The sequence below is a fragment of the Penaeus japonicus genome, unplaced genomic scaffold (assembly GCF_977035675.1).
Source record: "Penaeus japonicus unplaced genomic scaffold, GWHDUDI00000001_assembly GWHDUDI00000017, whole genome shotgun sequence".
In the NCBI taxonomy this organism is placed as follows: domain Eukaryota; kingdom Metazoa; phylum Arthropoda; class Malacostraca; order Decapoda; family Penaeidae; genus Penaeus; species Penaeus japonicus.
Genome location: NW_028234419.1, coordinates 19,919,375 through 19,931,874, shown reverse-complemented (window position 1 = coordinate 19,931,874; position 12,500 = coordinate 19,919,375). Strand labels below are relative to the sequence as shown.

The 12,500-nt window shown below is 54.8% G+C and overlaps 1 protein-coding gene across 2 annotated transcripts in view; it reads left to right on the top strand.

Annotated features, from left to right (window-relative positions):
- LOC122265292 (uncharacterized) overlaps positions 1 to 12,500 on the top strand; it is an 83,300-nt gene that overhangs the window by 39,400 nt on the left and 31,400 nt on the right. For both annotated transcript variants that reach the window (XM_043034557.2, XM_043034523.2), the window contains exon 2: positions 3,868 to 3,917. The gene's annotated coding sequence lies outside the window, so the exon portion shown is untranslated. The remainder of the gene's footprint in view (positions 1 to 3,867; positions 3,918 to 12,500) is intronic.

Here is a 12,500-nt window from a genome sequence, read left to right as displayed (position 1 = left end):
GCTTGTGACGTCATCTCTGGCGCTGACGTCATCACTAGCAACAGCTGGGTGATGACGTCACGGAGCGGCCAGACTCGGCCGCGACTCGAGCGACAGAGAAGGTAAAGCAGGGAGCGCCGAGACCGCTACGGCGTCTGTGACGCCGCGCGGACCCCCTCGCGCTGCACCCCCACGTACCCTACCCCCTCCTCGCCCCTCGTGTCGTCTTCAGCCCCCACCCTTCGCATTTAACCTCCTCGCCCGTCGCCCCTCCCCTCGCGCGTCTTGTCTCTTCATCCATCCTTCAGTCCTGAGTTTAGGAGGACGTGTGTGCTCGCCCCATCGCTAACCCGAGGAAGACCTGGCCGGGCCTAGTCAGCCCGAGGCCCGGGGGAGGGAAAGGGAAATGAAAGGAGGCAGGCATGTGACCGAGGTATGGCACCGAGGTATGGCACCGCCTCCGACACCGTCTCCGGCAAATTGGGAATGGCGTTGCGGACCAGAAAGGTGCCAGAGCCAGGACGGGCAGGTACCGAAGCACCCTTATAGGTGATGCCAAACACCTGCCTAGCGTCGCCGTCTTGCCGACGTCGATTTCCTCGAGAGATCGACAACCTCTTCCTATCCACGCGTTGGAGCTGTTGTTTCGTTCGCGAGACTTGAACGAAGGAATTGAAACATCTCGTAAAAATACCCAGAATTTATACCGTATTCGAGAGGACTCCGAGGCATTCGGTCCTTACGTGATACCACTGGGTGGGAAGTACCCAGTATTAGCGACCCCTGCCCCCACCCCACCTCGGGGGAAGGGACTGGTCGAAGAGCGTGGCGTGGCAGAGTTCCTCCGGGGCCTAATACCGTTGTTGCACGTTGCCGCCGCATGAAAAGAATCCCCGCCCCCCCCCCTTTTCCCCCCTGTTCCCCCGCCTCCTCGTCACGTTCGGGAGCGCGGCAGGGCGAGCGAGGGTGGCCCGGCGTCGGCGACCTGTGGCTTCGGCAGGCGATGTGCGTAACCCCCGGCTCCTCTTGGGCGACCCGCGGCGCCTTTGCGCGCTGAGCAGTGGTACGAACTCAAGCGCGGTGATTGAAGCAGTCGCTCATGCACGGAAGCTACTTTACTGCTTTGGTTGGCGCAGGGTAGTTCCATGCACGCTGAGCGAGGGAGGCGCTGAAGTGGAAAGGAGGGAGCGGGAGGGGAGAGGAAGGGAGGCCGGATGGAAGGGCGTCGCTCAGGGGACTTTCCTCTTGCCTCGCGGGCCTCGAGTATCAGTTTCACGTGTGTGTGTGGGGGGTGGGGGTAGGAGAGGGCTGGGGGAGGGGTAGGATGTGCAAACCGCTGCTTGAGCGCGATCGGAATGCAAGACTCACGGCGCGGGAAGTGAATGCTTTGGGGTTTCTCGCCGTCACTCTCACACCTGGTGGAATCTGCGCCCGGTCCGCCCCTCGTTATTCCCTAGTTCTCGTGGCCTGTCATTGACAGCTAGACGCCGTGTGTGTGCACGACGCCAGACTACAGAACAAAGACAACGGAGGTCGCGGCGGGGCTCGACCCGGCCCGGCCCGGCCCGGCCCAGGGCTTCTTGGGCAGCTCTCCTCCAGTCCGGGTGTGTGGAGAGCGGACGCTGCCCCTGCAGTGTCGCCCGCAGCTGCAGCCTCGGCCATTTAGGCAGCCGAGTCATTTTGTCTCCCCGAAGCTGGCTGTTGTTCGGTGCAGCTGTTGGTCCGGCAAAGAGAGCAGCTGTGGCAGAATAGGAGATCAGATGGGACAAAACTGAAGAAAGGAAAGTCCGCTTGTGTAATCAGTCTTCTGAGTGCGATGGGCACGGCGGGGAGTAACGGAGACTTTCCACATGAGCAGGTAAAGCGAAGGCGGTCTTTGCGAGATGGCGGGCGGGCGGGCGGGCGAGATCGTGCGTATGTCCAGTCGTGTGGGCGTGGCAGGGCGAGCGGGAGAGTCTGAGGGCGAGAGACTCGTGGGAAGACGCAGAGTCTCCGCCACTGACACCGCCACACCTCTACAACTTTCTCCTCACGCACACACCCGCCCTCGCCTCTTTCCACCACCACTAACACCACACCCGCCCTCCCGCCTGCCCGTCCGCCCGCCCGAAGACGTTTTATCACGCCCGATACGTCTTCCGCGAAACCGAACCACACCCATCGCGCCGCCTCCGATACGTCCGGTCTCTCGCTGGCTCTCTTCTCTCTCTCCCTGGCACACCGACCACGGGGCTATTCCATTTCCTTCCTTGAGATTGTTATCACACAATTACTTAGATAGTGAGCTCGGTCTGTGTCACTTATCGCCCTCGTCTTATCCTCATGGCCGTGCTTTCTGTTCCCGTCCCATGCTGCGCCATTTACCTTCTCGCCCCTGCCCCTTCTCAGTTCTCCCCTGCCCCCTCTCAACTCTCCCCTGCCCCTTCTCAGCTCTCCCCTGCCCCTTCTCAGCTCTCCCCTGCCCCTTCTCAGCTCTCCCCTGCCCGTTCTGGGAACCTCCATGACTCTGCCTAAATGCCGTACGCCTGTGACACTGTCTCCCTCCTTGGCGAACCAGCGTGTTCGGTCTTGGATTTTTTCCGTATTCACGTGGCTTTGTTGTCGTTCCTTTATATTCTCTTAGTCTAAGTATTCAACGATGGCCTAGTGTTCCTCCCTGTGAAATGTTTCACCTATTTAGATATTTATTTAGTTATTTTGCCTTTGGAAGTGTTCAAAGATGATTCATAATAATCTAACCAGGCTGTGGAACTGTGAAATTCACGATGCCGCATTTCTTTGTTGCGAGAGAGCCGGGTTCGCACCGTATCAGCTGACACTTGGAGAGCGGCTGCAATAGCAACGTCCTTTGGAGTTTTGACTCATGATTCTGCCGAAGGAAGAGTTTGTACGTGGTTTGTATTCACTCCATGACGAATGAAATGATTTGAGATAAAATTAAAATATATTAAAGCATATGGAATTTCCTAGTTGTCGGGCTCGTAGTTTGTAGTTGGTGACTGACGGTTTGGGCCAAAAATCCGCGACCGGAGGCTTTGAAACTGTTGAAATTTCGAGGGTATGCGACTAGTAGGGAACGCAGCTGAGGGCCGCCCCGAAGACCATCGATCCGACGACCTCGAACAGCCAAGACTTGGAGGAACAGCGAGGCCGATAGCGTGAACAATCACGAGCGACACAAAGTGCGGGTTTCGGTGAACGTTGCTGCGTCGGTCGGTCGGTCGGGTGTTGGCATGCGGGCTCGAGTTGGCTTGCATCAGTACACACACGAGGGGAGAGCGGCAAAACATGAATCTGGCTCTTTAAACTCTATCCTCTATCTGCTGCCAATGCCACGCGATCGTTGTTTTGCAAGCACACTGTGCAGTGAAAAGCAGGCTAGTGTCCAAGTAGACAGGACAGACGGTATATTTACAAAGCTAAGCCTACAGACACCACATAACACCTGTAACCACAAAGTCATCATTAGGCCTATTTATAAAGGATGTGATTGATTGCCGGTATATATTCGGCGCTTGTTGATTTATTGTGCTTGATTGTCCTTGGTGTTGTTTTTGTCTGCATTTTGTGGATTTGTTTTTGTGCGGGAGACTATAATGTGCTATTGGTATTGTTCGTGATAATAAAAGGCCCTCTTATTTTTTATTTCTATTTTGTGTCCATCAGTAATGCAATATATATGTGTGTGTATATATATATATATATATATATATATTATATATATATATATATATATATATAAGCATTTTTTTATTCATTAAGGTGTGGATGAATGGAGTGGGTGTCATATTTAGAATTTGTGTAATATTATTCTCTATACGATTTCTTTAAACCTGAATGTAACAAAAAAGAAGCCCATTATTAACGTGTTTATTCTTCTCTTTCCAGGATGTAACGATGGCATGAGAACTGCCGGGGTAACCCCGCCCCCACATGAGGTGAGTCTCCTATCCTCTTGTATAATGTCATTCATTACGTTTCATGAATGCAGTTGTCAGTAACACCGGCACGATCTCTCCGGGTCTGCCGGGCGTCTGCCATTATTGCCATGGTCAGCGTTGTTTAGGATTCCGCTCATACCATCATTCACATATTCCCATTCGTCGTTCGTGGTGTAGCAGAGAGAGTGCGCACAACTCTCCTCTGAAAATTCGTGTGGCGCTGCTTCGATTCCGGGAAAATCGAGAGGCCGCTGAGATGCTGATGTGTGTGTGTATATGTGCGTGCGTGTGTGTGTTTGGCGCGGGGGAGGGGGGGGGGGCGCTGGGTGTTCAAGCAGGCTCTCACGGCGTTGCTTGAGACAAAAGGAAGTCGGGTTCATATACAGGTGCGACTTTTTTAAAGATTTTTTTTATGGGTTAATGGTTGGTTGGCAGCTTCTCCGGATTCCCCTTTCCCTTTCTCTCTCTCTCTCTCTCTCTCTCTCTCTCTCTCTCTCTCTCTCTCTCTCTCTCTCTCTCTCTCTCTCTCTCTCTCTCTCTCTCTCTCTCTCTCTCTCTCTCCCCCTCCCTCTCCCTCTCCCTCTCCCTCTCCCTCTCCCTCTCCCTCTCCCTCTCCCTCTCCCTCTCCCTCTCCCTCTCCTCTCCTCTCCTCTCCTCTCCTTTCCTCTCCTCTTCCCCCTCTCTCCTCTCCCTCTCCATATCCCCCTCCCCCTCTCCCTCTCCATATCCCCCTCCCCCTCCCCCTTCTCCCATTCTCTCCCTCTCTCTCCCTCTCCTCTTCTCCCTCTCTCCCTCTCCTCTTCTCCCTCACTCTCCCATATCTCCTCTTCTCCCTCACTCTCCCATATCTCCTCTTCTCCCTCACTCTCCCATATCTCCTCTTCTCCCTCACTCTCCCATATCTCCTCTTCTCCCTCACTCTCCCATATCTCCTCTTCTCCCTCTCTCCATCTCCCTCTCTATCCCCTCTCTCCTCTCCCTCCTCTCTCCTCTCCTCCCCTCTCCCTCTCCCTCTCCTCTCCCTCTCCTCTCCCTCTCCCTCTCCCTCTCCCTCTCCCTCTCCTCTCTCTCCCCTCTCTCCCCTCCCCTCTCCCTCTCCCTCTCCCTCTCCCTCTCCCTCTCCTCTCCCTCCCCTCTCCATCTCCCTCTCCCTCTCCCTCTCCCTCTCCTCCTCTCCCTCTCCCTCTCCCCCTCTCCCTGTCCCTCTCCTCTCCTCTCCTCTCCTCTCCCTCTCCCTCTCCCTCTCCCTCTCCCTCTCCCTCTCCCTCTCCCTCTCCTCTTCCCTTCCCCCCTCCCCCTCCTCTTGATACCGGTTGGAAAGTGAGTGTGTTACCTTGCTAGTCAGCGCGCGCGACCTTGTACAGGCTGTGTACGACGGTGGGTGAGAACAAAGAGTGCGTGGGCTCCCCCGTCCTCTGTGTGTGTGTGTGTGTGTATGTGTTTGTGTGTGTTTTTGTGTGTGTTTGTGTGTTTGTGTGTGAGTGTGTGAGTGTGTGAGTGTGTGAGTGTGTATGTGTGTGTGTGTGTGTGTGTGTGTGTGTGTGTGTGTGTGTGTGTGTGTGTGTGTGTGTGTGTGTGTGTGTGTGAGAAGAGAGAGAGAGAGAGAGAGAGAGAGAGAGAGAGAGAGAGAGAGAGAGAGAGAGAGAGAGAGAGAGAGAGAGAGAGAGATAGATTATGTTCCCACGGGATACGACGTTTACTCTAAATTAAGAGGAACTAGAATTAGATGAAGAGATAAATATGAATAAATTTATAGATTGACGGATATGAAAATTATGACGTCCATAACCATCACCCTCCACGCGCCTACCTTATTTCATACCCTCTACCTTCTACCTCCCCTCACCTCCCCTCCCCTACCCTCTCTCTCTCTCTCTCGTACCCACTTCCTACCCTCCTACCCACTCCCCATCTTCTCCCCTCCTTCCCTCCCTCCCTCCCTCCCCCTCTTCTCCCCTCCCTCCCTCCCCTGACCCTTCCAGTGCAATCTCCGAGGCGCCTCCCATCGCGGTGTCGAGTGTCAATGTTGCAAGGAAGACCGAGAGGCGTGTGCGTTCCTTTAAATCCTCATTTGCATCCAGCCGGTGGTGCCGCTGACCTCCTTTCCTTTCCTTTTATTTCACTTTTTTTCCGTTTTTTTTTATATATTTATATCTTTCTCCTTATTTCTCCTTTCCCCCTCTACTACTATCCCTTCTTTCTTTCTTTCTTTCTTTTCTTCCTTCCTTCCTTCCTTCCTTCCTTCCTTCCTTCCTTCCTTCCATCCTTCCTTCCTTCCTTCCTTCCTTATTTTCCTGTCTTTCCCCTTTTTCCTTCCTTTCTTCTTTCTTTTGGTTTTGGAGCCAGGGCTGAGGGGCTGAGAGGGGGGGGGGGGCGATTGAAGGCGGACGAATGGACGGGTTGAAGACGATTGGTGGGGGGGGGGGGCGATTAGGGGAAGGGCAAGGGAAAGATGGAAAGAGAAAGAGAAAGAAAGAGGAAGAAGGAGAAGGGAAGAGAAAGAAAGGGGAAAAAAAGAGAAAGGGAAAGAAAGAGAAGGGGAAAGTAAGAGAGAAAGAGGAAGAAAAAGGGAAAGAGAGAGAGAAAGAGAAAGAAAGAGAGTAAGATTGATAAAGAGAATGAGAGAATGAGAGAGTGAGAAAGAGAATGAAATGCTGGGTGGGCGGCCTATTTTCGCACAGGTCGCAACTAGTGTGGAGGTCTTTCCACCCATCGCCTTGCCTCCCCCCCTCCCCCCTCCCCCATCCCCCCGCGTCTTATTCGGCTGCGATAGTTTCTCTCCCGCGCGTGCCCGCCGTAGAGACCGTGAGAAAACGTGCCGTGCTCCCAGGGCCGACTTGACATCGCGTTCCGTGCGCTGCGGAAGTACGGGCGGTCGGCGCGCGCTCGTTCCGCGTCTCCAGACACGCCGATTTGTCACATCTCGTTACCTTCTTGTGCTTCTTCTTTTCTTATTTTTTCTCCTTCTCATCCTTCTCTTCCTTCTCATTCTCCTTCTCATTCTCCTTCTCCTTCTCATCCTTCTCTTCCTTCTCATTCTCCTTCTCATCCTTCTCTTCCTCCTCCTTCTTCTTCTTCTTCTCCTCCTCCTCCTCCTCCTCCTCCTCCTTACTCATCCGCTCCTGCCTCCTTCTCTTCTTCGTTCTCCTCCTCCTCCTCCTCCTCCTCCTCCTCCTCCTCCTCCTCCTCCTCCTCCTCCTCCTCCTCCTCCTCCTCTTCCGTAAGGAAATGCGCTCGACCTTCGAAGAGCAACTGTTTACGAGAGCACGATGGCGGCGGGCGGGCGGGGGCACGGCGGAGGGTAGTATGACGAGCAGGTGTTTCCCTCCTTGGCAGAGGGGTTTGGGTGGGGTAGGCTGGGTTGTGGGGTAGGGGTCGGGTGGGAAGGCAAAGCCGGGCGCGTCCTTCTTATGGTCACGAAATCTATTGAGAGAGATTGACCGTTAAGCGTGTAGGTTTAAGGAAAATATTGTTTTTTTTTTGTCCATGTCGTCTTAATCATTTCCTCTTCCTCTTTTCTCTGTGCCTCCACACCATTCATCTCCTCCTCTTCCTCTTCCTCTTCCTCCCCACTCCCACTCCCTCTCCCTCTCCCTCTCCCTCTCCCTCTCCCTCTCCCTCTCCCTCTCCCTCTCCCTCTCCCTCTCCCTCCCCACTCCCACTCCCACTCCCACTCCCACTCCCACTCCCACTCCCACTCCCACTCCCACTCCCACTCCCACTCCCACTCCCACTCCCACTCCCACTCCCATTACTTCTCCCACTACCCAGGTTAGCTGGCACATAGGGAGGGCGTCAACCGCGACTGCCAATTCGCCGCTCCGACGCGCTTTATCGAGCCCCCCCCTCCCCCCGCTCTTCCCCTACTCCCCTTCTCCCCTTCCTCCCTGCCACCCGTCCCCTCCCCTCCCCCTCCCCCTCTCCCTCCTCCACGCCACATCTCGCCACGTCTCGCCCTCCGAGCCTTGCCACGGGGTGCTGCGAGGGCGCGGAGAGGCCCAAGGGGGTCCCCGGGGAGGTGCTGGCTCCCTGAAAGTGCGGATAAATGAGAGATAAGTGAGCAGAGCGCGGGCTGCCATGGCGGCGGCGGCGGCTGCGGCGGCGGCTGCGGTACCGTACTCTCCCTCTCACCTCCCTGCCCTCCGACTGGCACCTCCCGCGGAGCTCAATGTGACGAGCGCTGCTACCTCCTCCTCCTCCTCCGCGCGACTTCCTTTTCTCCCTCCCTCCCTCCTTTTCTCCCTCCCTCCCTCCCTCCCTCTCAGTCTTTCCTTCCTCTCAGTCTTTCCTTCCTCTCAGTCTTTTCTCCTCCCTCTCATTCCCGATTACTCCCTCCTCCCGCTCACTCCTTCCGCCGCCCTCTTTCCATTCTCATTCTTCTCTCCTTTCTCCCCTCTCCTCTCTCTCTCTCTCCCTTCTCCCTTCCTTCCTTCCTTCCTTCCTTCCTTCCTTCCTTCCTTCCTTCCTTCCTTCCTTCCTTCCTTCCTTCCTTCCTTCCTCTTTCCTCCTTCCTCCTTCCTCCCTCACATCCTCACCTGTGATTCTTCCCAGCTCTTCCTTCTCCCTCACTATGTGTCTTCTCCCTCTCCCTCTTCCTCTCCCTCTTCCTCTCCCTCTCCCTCTCCTCCCTTTCACCCTTTTTTTTCTTCTCCCCTCCCCTCCTCTCCCCTTCTGTTTCCCCGCGAAGATCGGCAGTCCAGCTGGCCGGCAGAGGATATAGTCCGGCTCTAGTAAACATTGATTGCTCTGGGACAAGAGTTGTTATCAGGCGGATGTTTCTACCTACAGGCTAGGTTTGTGTCTGTGTCTGTGTCTGTGTCTGTGTCTGTGTCTGTGTCTGTGTCTGTGTGTGTATGCATCTTCCCTCCCTAGCTTCACCCCTCCCTGGCTTCACTCCTCCCTGTTCACTCCCTTCTCTCTTCCCTCCCTCTGTGACACTCTGCTGCCCGTTGCCTCTGTTGCTGCTGACACTGCTAACGCTCCGCTTTGGCTGACTGGCGGGTGGTAGGGTTTGGATTTTTTTTTCTTTTGCTGACGAATAGGAAAAAAGATGGAGAGAGAGGGAAGGGGAGAGCAAGAGTAGGGGGAAAAGGAGGGGACGATGGGAAAGGAGGGGACGGGGGGAAAGGGAAAGTGGAAAGGCAAAAGAGGAAGGGAGAAGGAGATGTAAGAGGGGAAGAAGGGAGAGTGAAGTAGAGAGAAGGGGGAAGGGAGGGAGAGGAAGATTAGGTAGAGAGGCTAAGGGTTATATGTAGGTGCTAGGAAGGGGGGGGGGCGAGGGGTAGGGGCATGGTAGGGTGATTCCGCATGGAGTGGTGTGACACTCGCGGGCCACAGACGTCTGTCGGATGACGATGCCCCGGAGGTGAGGGTGGTGGGGGGGGTGCGGATGGACTTTGCGAGGGAGAGGGGGAAGGGCGATGGGAGGAGAGGGGAAGTTGGGTGAGTAAGGATCAAGGGGAAGGGCGTGGAGGTGGAGAGAAGGGGAAAGGGAATGGGAATGGGAATAGATGAGGAGAAGGGGAAGGGAAAGGGGAAAGGGGGAGGGAGGAGGGTGAGGGATGGTGGGATGGATGTGGAAGGATGTGGGAGGTGAGTGGAAGAAGGGAGGAGTAGGAGGAGGAGAGAGGAGGAAGGAGGAAGGGGAGATGACGGTAGGGAGGCTAATGAAGTGGTCCGCCAGCAGAGTAGCAACCGTTCCCACGCGCAGAGGATTGCAAGTGTCAGTCAGGGGCGGCCGAACCTCCTCCAGCCTGCCCCGCCGCGCCGCCACGCCCACTTAAGGAGCTCACACTGGGGGGTGTGGGCGGCGTCGGACAGAGGAGGAAGGAAGGGAGGAATAGGAATAGGAATATGAATGGGAATAGGAGGAGGGAAGTAGTTAGGGAGGCTGGAGGGAGGATGGGGGAGCTTTGTGGATGGGGTGGGTTCAGTGGCGGAGGGAGGGAGGGAGGGAGGAAGGGAGGGGGGAGGTAGTCAGTAGGAGTAAGGTGTACGGTTTCCCCTGACGGAGCTCTAGTTTGTGAGGCAGGCATTGCAAGGCAGGGAAGGAGGTGGGAGGAGCAGGAGAGGAAGAGCGCGAGGGGACGATGGGGCGAGGGAAAAAGTGGGAAGAGGAGGAGCAAGAGCAAGAACAAGAGCAAGAAAAGGCAAGGGGTAGTGCCGCCTCGTCACGCCAGGCATATACGAACACGTATGCCTGGTAACTTTCGCTGGCTGCGTTTGGGACTCGTGTCGCTGGGGTGGGTGGCTCTCAGTTGCCCGCCCGCCTGCCGTCACGCCCGCACGGTGAGAGGGGAGAGTTTATCGTAGCTAAGAGCTGTTGAATCCGTTTTGTTTTGGGCGTATCGCGGATGGTAAATGTCTGATCCATGATCCACAGATAAGGAAGGGAGAGGCACGACGGGCGAAGCTGTGCGCCAGTGACTCACCTGGGGGGAGAAAGTAGCCAAAGGTGAGGCGAGGCGAGGCGGCTGAGTGCTCGCCTTCCCCCCGTTAGCCCTTTCCCCCTATCCTCTTCCCCTCCCTTCCCCCCCTTCCCCCTTCCCCACTCCCCCTCTGCCCCTTTCCTCCATCGTCCTTCCTCCTTCTGTCTTCCCTTCCCTTCCCTTCCCTTCTCCTCCTCCCCCTCCCTTCCCTGCTCCCCCCTCCCCTTCCCCTTCCCCTTCCCCTTCCCCTTCCCCTTCCCCTTCCCCTTCCCCTTCCCCTTCCCCTCTGCCTTTTTTACTTTTTACTTTCAACCCCTTCTAAATGTCTCACTCATGTACTTCCTCTCCCTTCTCCCTTTTTCCTCCATCCCTTCATCCTCCACCCTATCCTTCTCGTTCTCTCCCCCCCCCTCCGGCCTGCCGCATCACCAACCAAGCGTGTCGTTACCCCCACAACAACGCTTCTCCAGACGGCATCATCCCGGGTTCACTGCGCGACATAGAGGGGAGGGAGGGAGGGAGGGAGGGATTGATTTTGATCGAGCGTAGGGATTTAAAGGTGGATATGAGGGGGAGGGAGGGAGTTAAGGATAATATTAAGGCGAGTGCAGGACAAAATTCTTTCCTATGACGAACTGACAAGGGGCGGAAGGGCGAGGGGGGCGGGATAAGGGGAAAGGTATCGGGATGGAGGTTGCTAAGGAGGGAAGGAGGGAGGGAGAAGGAAGGAGGGAGGGAGAAGGAAGGAGGGAGAGAGAAGGAAGGAGGGAGGAAGGGAGAAGGAAGGAGAGAGGGAGAAGGGGAGGGGGAGGAAAGGAGAGGAGAGGTCGGCCACTAATGAGACCGCCCCAGAGAAGCGTGAAGCAAGTAAAAAGCGGAGGCGAGCTGCTAATAGCCCCGCCGCTGCCGCCGTTAACCCATTCACGCCGGGGCGGAATTTCGCCTACTCCCGATAACGCCGGGAAGATTTCAAGCGCGCAACCGTTCGTGCCGGGGTGTTTTCCCGCTGCGCGCGGTCGCTCTGACGCTCGCAGAGCGTTTTTCACCCACCCTATCCTTATGGTTTGCGTGATTGCGTCTAAAGTGTAATCATGTGTAGAAAGTAGTGCTATGTTCAGAGGATGTATATCAGTCGAAAAAGATGTTATAGCACTGTTTTTTTAGTGTTATTCTATTGAACTTTTTCCATATTCTTTACTCCTATGTTGTAATACCAATGGGAAGTGGAAGCATTCTTCTAGTGAGGTAACAAACATAGTTTTTTTTTTTTTTTCAATTTTTTTTTTCTTCCTAAACGAAAAGAAAGAGAATATGAACAACCATACATGTGCATACAAGTGAATGCAAGTAACAGCAATGTTTTTTCAAGTGTCATTTTCTTTTAGTGGGGCAACAAAAAGATGTTATATAATTTTTTTTTTTTTTTTTTTTTTTTTTCCTCGGCCATTTACAATTGATTTTACGATAGTCTTTCGACTCAGATCATCATATTCAACAAATCAGAAACAGAAATCACCATGCCGTAATCAAGATTACGTATGTACCTGAGACGTCATTCATATTACGTTATATCCCATTTTCTACTATTTAGAAGGATAAACTAAAGTAGCTAAGACAAATCAAGTATGAAAATCGAATTGTACTAAGAATAATCTATCATTCTAATGCGGACGTTTCAGCACGTCGCTACTGGCCTCCCGGCGCGCGGGCCGAAAATGTAGCACGTGCCAGGACGTCACCCGGGTCCGGGGCTTTTTTCGACCACGTGTCAGCACGTCAACCGGCGCGAATGGGTTAATGGCCAGGAAGAGATGAGGAGATCTGTGCTGCCGCTGCCGGGGGGAGGGGGGAGTCCTCTGGCGCTGCGTCACGCCTCCTCACTCCTGACGAGATACGCCGGTACGCTCCTTCAAGCGCCGCTACGGGACAAGGAGATGCACACTCACTCACTCACTCACTCACTCACTCACTCACTCACTCACTCACTCACTCACTCACTCACTCACTCACTCACTCACTCACACACACACACACACACACACACACACACACACACACACACACACACACACACACACACACACACACACACACACACACACACACACACACACACACACACACACTCATACGCTAACACGCGGACCGGATA